We start from the raw sequence: 12,692 nt of genomic DNA, 5'->3' as shown, positions 1-12,692 counted from the left end.
GAGTATTGGAAATAAAAGCAAGAATAAACAAATGGGACCTAATGAAACTTAAAAGCTTTTGCACAATGAAGGAAACTATAAGCAAGGTGAAAAGACAGCCTTCAGAATGTGAGAAAATAATAGCAAATGAAGCAACTGGCAAAGAATTAATCTCAAAAATATACAAGCAACTCCTGCAGCTCAATTCCAGAAAAATAAGTGACCCAATCAAAAAATGGGCCAAAGAACTAAACAGACATTTCTCCAAAGAAGACATACAGATGGCTAACAAACACGTGAAAAGATGCTCAACATCACTCATTATCAGAGAAATGCAAATCAAAACCACAATGAGGTACCATTTCATGCCAGTCAGAATGACTTCTATCCAAAAGTCTATAAGCAATAAATGCTGGAAAGGGTGTGGAGAAAAGAGAAGCCTCTTACACTGTTGATGGGAATGCAAACTAGTACAGCCACTATGGAGAACAGTGTAGAGATTCCTTAAAATACTGGAAATAGAACTGCTATATGACCCAGCAATCCCACTCCTGGGCATACACACTGAGGAAACCAGAATTGAAAGAGACACGTGCACCCCAATGTTCATTGCAGCACTGTTTACAATAGCCAGGGCGTGGAAGCAACCTAGATGCCCATCAGCAGACGAATGGATAAGAAAGCTGTGGTACATATACACCATGGAATATTACTCAGCCATTAAAAAGAGTACATTTGAATCAGTTCTGATGAGGTGGATGAAACTGGAGCCTATTATACAGAGTGAAGTAAGCCAGAAAGAAAAACACCAATACAGTATACTATCGCATATATATGGAATTTAGAAAGATGGTAATGATGACCCTATATGTGAGACAGCAAAAGAGACACAGATATATAGAACAGTTTTTTGGACTCTGTGGGAGAAGGCACGGGTGGGATGATTTGGGAGAATGGCATTAAAACATGTATATTATCATATATGAAATGAATCACCAGTCCAGGTTCAATGCATGAGACAGGGTGCTTGGGGCTGATGCACTGGGATGACCCAGAGGGATGGGATAGGGAGGGAGGTGGGAGGGTGGGTCAGGATGGGGAACACATGTACACCCGTGGCAGATTCATGTCAATGTATGGCAAAACCACTACAATATTGTAAAGTAATTAGCCTCCAATTAAAATAAATAAATTTATATTAAAAAAATAAACACTGTATGCTCAATGTTAAGCATATAATTTTAAGCATTATATACCCAGTGTTAAACTTTGTACACCCGATGTGATGTGTGTATACCTAACAAATAATGTCAGATGAATGAATTGCATTAAATGTACATATTATTTAAAAAAAAAAAAAAGAAAAGAAATGAAATTGTTCAGAAGAGTAAAAGCCTGTCGGGAGATGAGCACAGCCTAGAGCGTTCGTTTTCTGTTATCATGTGACATAGTACCACAGTCTTAGCTGCTTAAAACTACATGTGCTCATTACCCCACTGTTTGTCTGGGTCAGGCATCTGGGCATGGCTTAGCTTGCGAGTCCACTTAGGATCTGACAAAGTTACAAAAAAGGTATCAGCCAAAACTGGCCTCTCATCTGAGCCTTGACAGGACAGGTATCTGCCTCTAAGCTCTCCCAGGCTGTTGGCAGAGTTCATTTCCTCGTGGCTTTAAAAATCAAGGCCAGTTGCTTCTTTAAAAGCAGCATCAGAGTGAGAGACTCCAGCAAGATGGTGCTACCTCTTAGGTAATCATGTAAATACAATCATCTGGATTCCATCTCCTTTGTTTCATTCCACTGGTTAGAAGCAAGTCACGGGTCCAGTCCACATACGAGGAGGGAAGTTCCCCAAAGGCATGCCCACCAGGGGCTGGGATCAGGAAGGTCTCCATGAAGTCGATACGTCAAGCCTGGTCAAGTCCATCCTCAAGCTGGACAAGGGGAATCCTGAGATTGATACTCCTTTGCCTCCCATCATTTCAAACCTTTTATGGACTTCTCTCCGGTCTTTGTGTCTCTGAGAATTGCTTTATTTCAGGAGGTTTGTCTGGCCACTCCTTGGTGAAACCATTGGCCCTTTGGTCAGGCTCAGGGGAGATAAAGCTACCCAAGCACTATCTTTAAGAGCCTCTCCAGTTCCCAGGGTCTTCTCAATCTAAATGGTGCCTCTTTCAGTCCAAACACCTGTTTTCTTCATCTTTTCTTATTAACAGTACTAACTGTTAATAGTATGCTTATCACTCTGTCACAATTTCACCAAAGTTTGGAATTGCACTGGCCACTTTAGGAAGCTTTTGACATGAGCAAGGTTGTGTTTTGGGGAGGTACTTTAGAACAAAAAGTAAATCTTGATGAAGACATCATTTGTCTTGTTTTTCTTTAAAAAAATTTTTTTAAAGACTATTTTATTTAATGTAGGTGGTATCCTCTCCTTCCTTTCTTATATTTTGAGGAGTATTAAGTATTGACTTTCGAGCACACAGCTTGATAAAAATATCAAGGATTCAAGTTACTGTCTAAACCATCTGTCACCTTTTTAAAAATATACATGTCACAATCTAAAAAAAAATAAAGATACATGTCACAATCTGTTTTATACATTTAAGCTTTTCTCAACTTTAATATCTTAGGTAATTAATTAATTAAGACTGGGGGACTTCCCTGGCAGTCCAGTGGTTAAGATTCCACACTTTCACTTCAAGGGGTGCAGGTTCAATCCCTGGCCAGGGAGCTAAGCTCCCACATGCCATGCAGCCCAGCCAATAATAAAAAAAGACTAGAAGTCTGGACAGTTTCCAAATAAGAAACACATACAAAACATTAATCACTAAATAAAAATTTTACCCTTATTTCTTAGAATGGCAATCTAGTGACAAATGATGAAATGCCTTTGAATAAGATTACTTAAATTTCTTTTTCCCTCGAAAGTATTAAGATGATATGAAATGATTGGAGAAAAAAATAACTAAACAATCTTTCATTTTCTGTCCTCTGATTTTCTTCATTGTCTGGAGAAAAAAATTATTAACCATTTTAGTTAATGATAATGTAGTTAATTATGCGTGTGTGCCTGCTTTGTCAGTCAGTCATGTCCAACTCTTTTTGAGCCAGTGAACTGTAGCCCGCCAGGCTCCTCTGTCCATAAGAAATATTGGAATGGATTGCCATTTCCTCCTCCAGGGGATTTTCCCATACCAGGGATGGAACCCAAGTCTCCTGCATTGACAGGTGGGTTCTTTTCCACTGAGCTACCTGGGAAGCCCAGAGGGAACATACCTCAACATAATAAGGGCCATATATGACAAACCCACAGCAAACATAATTGTCAGTGGTGGAAAACCTGGAAGCATTTCCTCTTAAGATCAGGAACAAGACAAGGATGTCCACTCTCTCCACTATTAATTAACATAGTTTTGGAAGTCCTAGCCATGATAATCAAGGAAAAAGGAATAAAAGAAATCCAAACTGGAAAAGAAGTATGCATGGAAAATCCTAAAGATGTTAACAGAAAACTAGTAGAGCTCATCAATGAATTTGGTAAAGTTGCAGGATACAGAATTACTACACAGAAATCTCTTGCAATCCTATACACTAAAAACGAAAGATCAGAAAGAGGAAACAATTCCATTCACCATCACATCAGAAAGAAAAAAATTCCTAGGAGTAAATCTACCTTCAGTTCAGTTCAGTCACTCAGTCATGTCCAACTCTTTACCACCCCATGGACTGCAGCACGCCAGGCCTCCCTGTCCATCACCAACTCCTGGAGTTTACTCAAACTCATGTCCGCTGAATCGGTGTTGCCATCCAACCATCTCATCCTCTGTTGTCCCCTTCTCCTCCCACCTTCAATCTTTCCCAGTGTCAGGGTCTTTTCAAATGAGTTAGTTCTTCGCATCAGGTGGCCAAAGTATTGGAGTTTCAGCTTCAGCATCAGTCCTTCCAGTGAACACTCAGGACTGATCTTCTTTAGGACTGACTAGTTGGATTTCCTTGCAGTCCAAAAGACTTGCAAAAGTCTTCTCCAACACCACAGTTCAAAAGCATCAATTCTTCCATGCTCAGGTTTCTTTATAGTCCAACTCTCCCATCCATACATGACTACTGGGAAAACCATAGCCTTGCCTAGATGGACCTTTGTTAGCAAAGTAATGTCTCTGCTTTTTAATATGCTGTCTAGGTTGGTCATAACTTTCCTTCCAGGAGTACGCATCTTTTAATTTCATGGCTGCAGTCACCATCTGCAGTGATTTTTGAGCCAAAAAAATATAAAATCTGCCACTGTTTCCACTGTTTCCCCATCTATTTGCCATGAAGTGATGGGACCGAATGCCATGATCTTAGTTTTCTGAATCTTGAGCTTTAACCCAACTTTTTCACTCTCCTCTTTCACTTTCATCAAGAGGCTCTTTAGTTCTTCAATTTCTGCCATAAGGGTGGTGTCATCTGCATATCTGATGTTATTGATATTTCTCCCGGCAATCTTGATTCCAGCTTGTGCTTCCTCCAGCCCAGCGTTTCTCATGATGTACTCTGCATATAAGTTAAATAAGCAGGGTGACAATATACAGCCTTGACGTACTCCTTTTCCTACTTGGAACCAGTCTGTTGTTCCAGGTCCAATTCTAACTGTTGGCTTCCTGACCTGTGTACAGATTTCTCAAGAGGCAGAAGGTGGTCTGGTATTCCTATCTCTTGAAGAATTTTCCACAGTTAATTGTGATCCACACAGTCAAAGGCTTTGGCATAGTCAATAAAGCAGAAATAGATGTTTTTCTGGAATTTTTGCTTTTTTGATGATCCAGCAGATGTTGGTAATTTGATCTCTGGTTCCTGTGCCTTTTCTAAATCCACCTTGAACATCTGGAAGTTCACGGTTGATGTATTGTTGAAGTCTGGCTTGGAGAATTTTGAGCATTACTCTACTAGCATGTGAGATGAGTGCAATTGTGCGGTAGTTTGAGCATTCTTTGGCATTGCCTTTCTTTGGGAGTTGAATGAAAACTGACCTTTTCCAGTCCTGTGGCCACTGCTGAGTTTTCCAAATTTGTTGGCATATTGAGTGCAGCACTTTCACAGCATCATCTTTAAGGATTTGAAATAGCTCAACTAGAATTACATCACCTCCACTAGCTTTGTTCGTAGTCATCTTCCTAAGGTCCACTTGACTTCATATTCCAGGATGTCTGGCTCTAGGTGAGTGATCACACCATCATGATTATCTGGGTCATGAAGATCTTTTTTGTACAGTTCTTCTGTGTATTTTGTCACCTCTTAATATCTTCTGCTTCTGTTAGGTCCATACCATTTCTGTTCTTTATTGAACCCATCTTTGCATAAAATGTTCTCTTGGTATCTCTAATTTTCTTGAAGAGGTCTCTAGTCTTTGCCATTCTATTTTAGTATATGTGCTGCCGAAGTGAGCACGTCTTTCTCATTCTATTGTTTTCCTCTATCTCTTTGCACTGATCACTGAGGAAGGCTTGCTTTTCTCTCCTTGCTATTCTTTGGAACTCTGCATTCAAATGGATATATCTTTCCTTTTCTCCTTTGTTTTTTCACTTCTCTTCTTTTTCTATTTGTAAAGGCTATTTGTAAGGCCTCCACAGACAGCCATTTTGCTTTTTTGCATTTCTTTTTCTTGAGGATGGTCTTGATCTCTGTCTCCTGTACAATAAATCTACCACTGGGGGAAAATTACTTTTAAAAAGTAATAGATTCGTATCAGCAAAAGGAAAAGAAAAAGTGGGAAGAATTGATCTTCCTAGGTTAGATATATGTCTATTAAATACATTTCAGTGAATATATTTTTTAAGTTAAAAGAAACATAGTCCTTGGACACAAAGACTGATACCATAAAACTACTTTCTAGAAGTTTTCTCCATTGTTCTGAAATAAAAATTTTCCCCTTGTCCCCACTCTCTTTCTTTTTATTATGAATCTGAACAGGCACTAGGGAACAGCTTCAGTTAAATGGAGATCACCAGAGACTCTTAGCTTATTTCAGTCTTTCTTCACCTCCAGCAGCCAAGATGTGTATCCACCTCGTCTAAGAACCACAGCAGCAGTAATAAAAGTATGAAAACTTCAGTTGATTTAGTTCTTGGGTCTCCATTAATCTTAATGGGTTCCCATAGGGTGCTATATAGACTTCCACTGACAGTAAACCCTTGGCATCTTTCAGCTAGTCACCTAACCTGTGAAAAACTGGTGCTGTTCCTTCACACATCGCTGTCCAATATTGTCATTCTGAACCCAGCCACCTCCTTCCCTCTCCCACAAAGGAACAGCTCACAGTTGCTTGCCTCAGGGAACTAGCCATACCCTAAACTGACCTTCTAAAGAATCCCCTGAATAACTCTGATTTAATTGTGTGTGTAGATTATACATACTTAGTAAAATTAAAAATTACTAAGCAGGTTGGGTCATCAGACTCAAATTTGCCCTTGAAATATAAGCTTTCCTCAAAAATTATATCCATCTGGACTTCCTTGGTCCAGAGATTAAGAATCTGCCTGACAATGCACGGGGTATGGATTGGATCCCTGGTTCAAGAAGACCGCACATGCCACAGAGCAAGTAAGCCTGAGCACCCTAGAGCCTGAGTTCCACAAGAGAAGCCACCCCCGTGAAAAACCTGAGTACCACAATGAAGAGCAGCCTGCCACTCACCACACCTGGAGAAAGCCCAAGTGCAGCAACAGAGACCCAGTGCTTCCATAAATAAATTAAAAAATGTTTAATATTTAAAAAATTATATCCATTCAATGCCCTCTCCCAGATCTGCCTAGTAACAAAACTAAATATTTATAATGATAGGCTAGGTGGCTGATTTGGAGTTAGTCCGTGACATTGAAATGCTTTAGAAACATGTGCTGATCATCACAGGAGCCCTACAAAACTGACAAAGAATTAAAGAGCATTGAAGTGCTTTTCTATATGTAAGGAGGTGACCGTAATAAAAAGTGAAGCTTAGCAAGTATGTTTTGTGTTATTACCCACAAAGCAGAGGAAAATCAGCAGCAACATTGGACCAGCATTGGTAGGGTAATTTTAAAGACACCACTGGTAGGGTAATTTTAAAGTTTTTCCACTGCACGTCCTACCTGCCTGCAAAGCAATTCTGACAAGTATAGACAGGATTCTCAAAGCCCCTTTGAACACCTTGATTTCCTCTCAACTGGTGGTGGTTGGGGGTGGGGCAGTGCATTTCTGGTTGCATTTACATACTACGGGGCAAGCACAGTTGTGGATATAAGAATAAATAGGACACCTGATTGTGTAAGGGACCCTGCTGGATTCTGGGATCTCTTCAGTGTTTTCGTTGCTTGGGTTTTATAATCTGGGACCCTGGCTTTATAGGACTTGTCACGAGACTCATGATCCTTTGGTTTCTGACACTTGCCTGTGCTATGGTTGGTCACTGTCGTTATTGTTCAGTTGCTAAGTTGTGTCCAACTTTTTGCAACCCCATGGACTGCAGCACGCCAGGCTTCCCTGTCCTTCACCGTCTCCTGGAGTTTGTCCAAACTCATGTCCATTGAGTTGGTGATGCCATCCAACCGTCTCATCCTCTGTCATCCCCTTCTCCTCCTGCCTTCTATCTTTTGCCATTGTATCCTGTCCAAAATCTTAAATGCTGCTGTGCAGTCATTGTCACATCAGATGACTCAGCAACTCATCCTACGACAGAAGATGGGGCATTAGCTCTGGTCCAATAAAGACTATGTCCTCTGGACATCTTCCTGGTCTCACCTGGCAAACTTTCCTGTTTTGTTTTTCTTTTTGCCACACCCCACAGCATTCAGGATCTTAGTTCCCCAACCAGGGATGGAACCCATGCCCCCTCCAGTGGTCCTAACCGCTGGACCCCCCAGGGAATTCCCTAAATCATCAAACTCTTGACAAGTGAAAAATCTGGCTGTCATGCATTCATGCCTGTGGTCCGACTTTGTCTTTGGCCAAGGAGGATCATTAGAGAAAAACAAATCTGACAGTCAGGAGCTGACTTGGAACCATCACACCTTGGTGTGTCTAGGAGCTGGAGCAATTTCACAAATTACCAACATCAGATAAAGCCGCTCTGTGACTGATGGTGGTTTAGTTGCTAAGTTGTGTTCAACTCTTGCGACCCCATGGACTGTAGCCCACCAGGCTCCTCTGTCGGTGGGCTTCTCCAGGCAAGAATACTGGAGTGGGTTGACATTTCCTTCTCCATCTGTGACTGATGGATCAAGACAGAAATAAGCTCATTGTGTAATCATGTCTGAGCAGAGATGAAAACACCAACATTGTTCAAGCCAGAAAAATGACTGAACATTCCCCTCCTCTGGGTAACGTGGGGACTGCTGCTGCTTGTCACACAGGTTCAGCCTCACTTCTTCCCTCTCACCTTCTAGATGAGGTTAATGAAGACACCAGTCATAGAGCCATCTCTTTTTCCCGACAGCGCCAATCCTGAGCAACCCCTGCTTCTTTGAACACTCATGAATATCCTCTAATAAAACCCCAAATCCTATAAAGTCCTTCCCAAAGAATTTTTTCTGAGAAGCAATAAAGGGAACTTAACCAAGCTCCAGGTGTGTCTTTTGGTCTGTGGCAAGCCAGCACTCTCAATGCCCATTGTTTTCTGGTTTTGTTTTTTTTTTTTTTTTTGGCTGCATCTGGTCTTAGTTGTGGAACTTTGTTGTGTCATGCAGGTTCTTTCATTGCATTGTACAGGCTCAAGAGTTGCAGCGTGGGCTTAGTTGCCCCACGGCATGTGGGATCTTAGTTCCCTGACGAGAGGTTGGACCCAAGTTGCCTGCATTGCAAGGTGGATCCCACTGGACCACTTCCCTGGTGGTCCAGGGAAGTCCCCTGATGCTAATTCTTGCTGCTCTCAGGGTCTAAGCTGCTAGGATCTCTCCTTAGGATCATTCCACTCAGCCTCCACCTCTTTAGAGTATCTCTGTGCTTCTAGCTTCACCACAGGTAACCCAGTCTGCTAGTTCCCCTGCTTGGAGAACTTGCCAGAAAGAAACTCAAGTGGTCCAAGTCTTACTTTCTCTTCTGTGCAGGAGGACCCATCACTTCCCTGCTTTCTGTATTCCTTTCCCCAGCATGGTTGGTGCAATTCCAGGCCCTCAGGATGGCTTGGCCTGACATATCGGGGGAATCTCTAGGGAAGAGAACATGAGATCCAGCCATGGGGGTGAGAAACAGGGTGCAGGAAACAGGATGGGAGTAACCATCAGGTGCCGCTACCCCTACCAGGACACCCTGCCCCTGCTCCTCCCTGTCTGAGGCTTGCGCCCTGCCCTCCACATTCCCACGGATGTCCCTGATAAGGGCCACTGTCAACAGCCGTGTGTCATTATCCGGCTGTGAGGTGTCTTCATATGTGTACATATACAGAATCTCTCAGAGCTGGCATTCTGCTGTTTGAGGAACTTGGAGAAGATGCTGCTTCCACTGTTCCCACTTCAGTGTCCACAACCCTCTTTCTGAGCCTCCCTGACACCAGCCTCCACTTTCTCAGTGGACCCTACAAGGTCTCCCAGCCTCTGCTGGAGTGCCTTCCACAGGCCCAATTCCCCTCACTGCACCTGTCCAGGCTCCCCTCATTGTCTCCGTCCTCACCGGTGGGTCCTGCCCCACCACACTTTACCACTTCATCACTGGCTTTTGTTTTGCCCCTCCCTTCTCACTGGCATTTCCTGCTCCCACGACTGGCCTCACCACTTTGCTCCAGAATGCCCTAGCCACTGTGTCCTCCTAAACTTCACTTGCCCTCTTCACTCCGCCTCATCCCCTCTGGCTTCCTTATCTTGGCTGCCAAGGTCTTCTCTGTCATTAGTCCCCCCTCTTTCCCACCAGAGCCCTTTGTGCCCCTGGACTACAGTCTTTTTGGACCATCCTCCAGCCCCCACCAGAGCACACTCAGATACACAACCTTGCTCCCCAGCTAGACTCCCCCTTTGTCTCTGGGGATCACTTCTGTACCCCCATGTTCATAGCAGCTTTATTTACAATAGCCAAGACATGGAAATAACCTAAGTGTCCATCAATGGCTGAATGGATAAACAAAATGTGGTTGTATAATGAGCATGGCATGCTAAATCACTGCAATTGTGTCTGACTCTTTGTGATCCTTTGGACTATAGCCCTCCAGGCTCCTCTGTCCATGAGGCAAGAATGCTGGAGTGGGTTGCCATGCCCTCCTCCAGGAGATCTTCTTGACTCAGGGATTGAACCATTGTCTCTTATGTCTCCTGCATTGGCAGGCCACTTCTTTACCACTACACCACCTGGGAAGTCCCATATTATTCAGACATAAAAAGGAGGAAATTCTGTCGTTTGCAACAACAGGAATGGACCTTAACAGCATTATGCTAAATGAAATAAGTCAGACAGAGAAAGACTAATGGTGTATGATATCACTAATATGGGGACTCTTACAAAAAAGAAAGAAACAGCTCATAGGAAAAGAGATCAGATTTGTGGTTACCATAGGCAAAGGTCCAAACTTCCAGTTATAAGCAAATAAATCCTGGAGGTTATGTACCATGTGATAACTTGTTAACAATGCTGTATGATGTATTTGAAAGTTTGTAAGAGAGTAGATCCTAAGAGTTCTCATCACAAGTTAAAATTTTTTTCTTTTTAATGTGTCTTCATGAGATGATGGACGTGAACTAAATTCATTGTGATCATCATTTCATAAAATGTGTAAATCACATCATTGTGCTGTACATCTTAAACTTACACAGTGTTATGTGTCAATTATGGGGGCTTCCCTGGTGGCTCAGTGATAAAGAATATGCCTGCTAACGCAGGAGACATGGACTCAACCCCTGAGTCAGGAAGATCGCCTGGAGGAGGAAATGGCAACCCACTCCAGTATTCTTGCCTGGACAATCCCATGGACAGGGGAGCCTGGCAGGCTACAGTCTGGGGTCGAATAGAGTGGAACATGACTGAGCACCTTTCACATTCATCAGAGAATAAGATTGCTTTGCCGTCATTGATCAGTATTCAATGAGTAGCACCTTTACTGATAAGGGTACTAATGTACGCTTTGCATACCAAGCTGCTGCTGAAGCACACACTCTCGGGTGGACATTCACCCCTCTGCTCTTTGAGCAGAAGCCTTGTCTCCCCTCGGGTTGAATCTTCTATGCTCTGCAGACACCCATGACTCTCACAACTTCCCCCTCCTACTCTGCTCTCGCTGGGGGTACTAGACCTCAGGACCTTTCAGAGGTCTTCCCTGGTGATGATAGGTAAGGCCTCCACAGATCTCCATAGTGTGGACACTCTCCCCAGATCCTCCTGAGAAGACCCCAAGGCCCAGAACCATCCATTGAGCCTCATGCTCTTCACCTGTCTTCAAAGAATGCTGAGGATATGGGACAACATGGTAATAGACCCTATCTCTTAGCACTGCTCTGTAAATAAGAGCATAGGCAGATGCTAGAAAGATCGATAATAGAAACTAAAACAACCCATGCACTGCACATATAGGAAAGTCTTCACAAGCACCATGATATTGAGCAACTGTGAGGAAAACTGTGTTTTGTTCACTCATAAACCCCACAACAATACCTTCAGAACTGTATTGCACTTAAAATGTATCTTCTTCCCCTAAGATACTCTTGTCAAAACAGTCTAGAACCCAGGACAATCCTAAGATCTGTTAATTATATTTTTGAAAAAAAATGAAACTAAAAATGTGTGTGCAAAATCCAGTTTAACCTAATTAGTATGCTTTCTATAACTTTAATAAAGGCTAGGAACACATATTGGAACAAAATTTTTATCAATCATTTTTATTTTCAATCCATGGACACAAAGCTCAAAGGATGCCTGAGCAGGGAACTCTGTTTCTTTAGAGAGGACTCCAAAAAACCTCCTCAAAGCTGTAAGTGATAAGGAATTTTTGTTCTTTACCTGTGAAAAGGCTAATCCAGATTCTTTGGCTCCAGTTCCTTCAGCTGGAAGTAGCACATCATAGAAATACCTTGACCGAGAGTTCACTTTGTAACATATCTTTGTCTTAATTTTAGAATTCAGTACGGGAAAAGGGCACGAAGTAGTGATGGAAGGCTGGGCTATAGAGGCAGCAGGAGGGGACGCCAAGCCCAGGGAAGACCCTTAGGAAATGGAGAGGTTTCTATAGACCTAGGAGTTCAGAAGGGGCAGACAACCTGGAGAACAGGTGGAGAAGCATAGATCCTACAGAGGGAAGGACCGTGAGTGTGAGAGACTGAGTGAAGGACATAGTGGGAAAGAGAATTAGGTAGGATGGGAGAAGACATGGTTAGGAACAGAGCCACATAGAGAACTGGGGAAGCCAAGCCTGTTGCTTTTCACAACACTGACTTGGGATATTCAAACAGATAAGACAGGATGCTCACAGTCATGGCTCCATGTGGTTTTGCTAGTTTCAAATGACAGTGAACAGCCTCCAGCAACTTATTTCATTCTTTTAAAAATGAGAAAAGCTGTTTTTCTTTCAGTGATAATTACACTCAAAATGGATTTGACAAAGCTAAGCACTGGAGTGGTGTTGCTACTCTTTGCTGCTGTTAAATTTGAGCTTGTCAATCAAATAGGAATTCAACCCCAGAAAACCAGCAAAAAAGATAAACAAGTGGAACAGAAATGAGAGGCAATTCACACCCAGATTCCAGTGGCTACCGGTGTGCAGCCCTTCTCAGGATGCCAGAGC

This window comes from Muntiacus reevesi, chromosome 3 (assembly GCF_963930625.1).
Source record: "Muntiacus reevesi chromosome 3, mMunRee1.1, whole genome shotgun sequence".
NCBI lineage: Eukaryota > Metazoa > Chordata > Mammalia > Artiodactyla > Cervidae > Muntiacus > Muntiacus reevesi.
Note: the sequence above shows the minus strand (reverse complement) of the source record.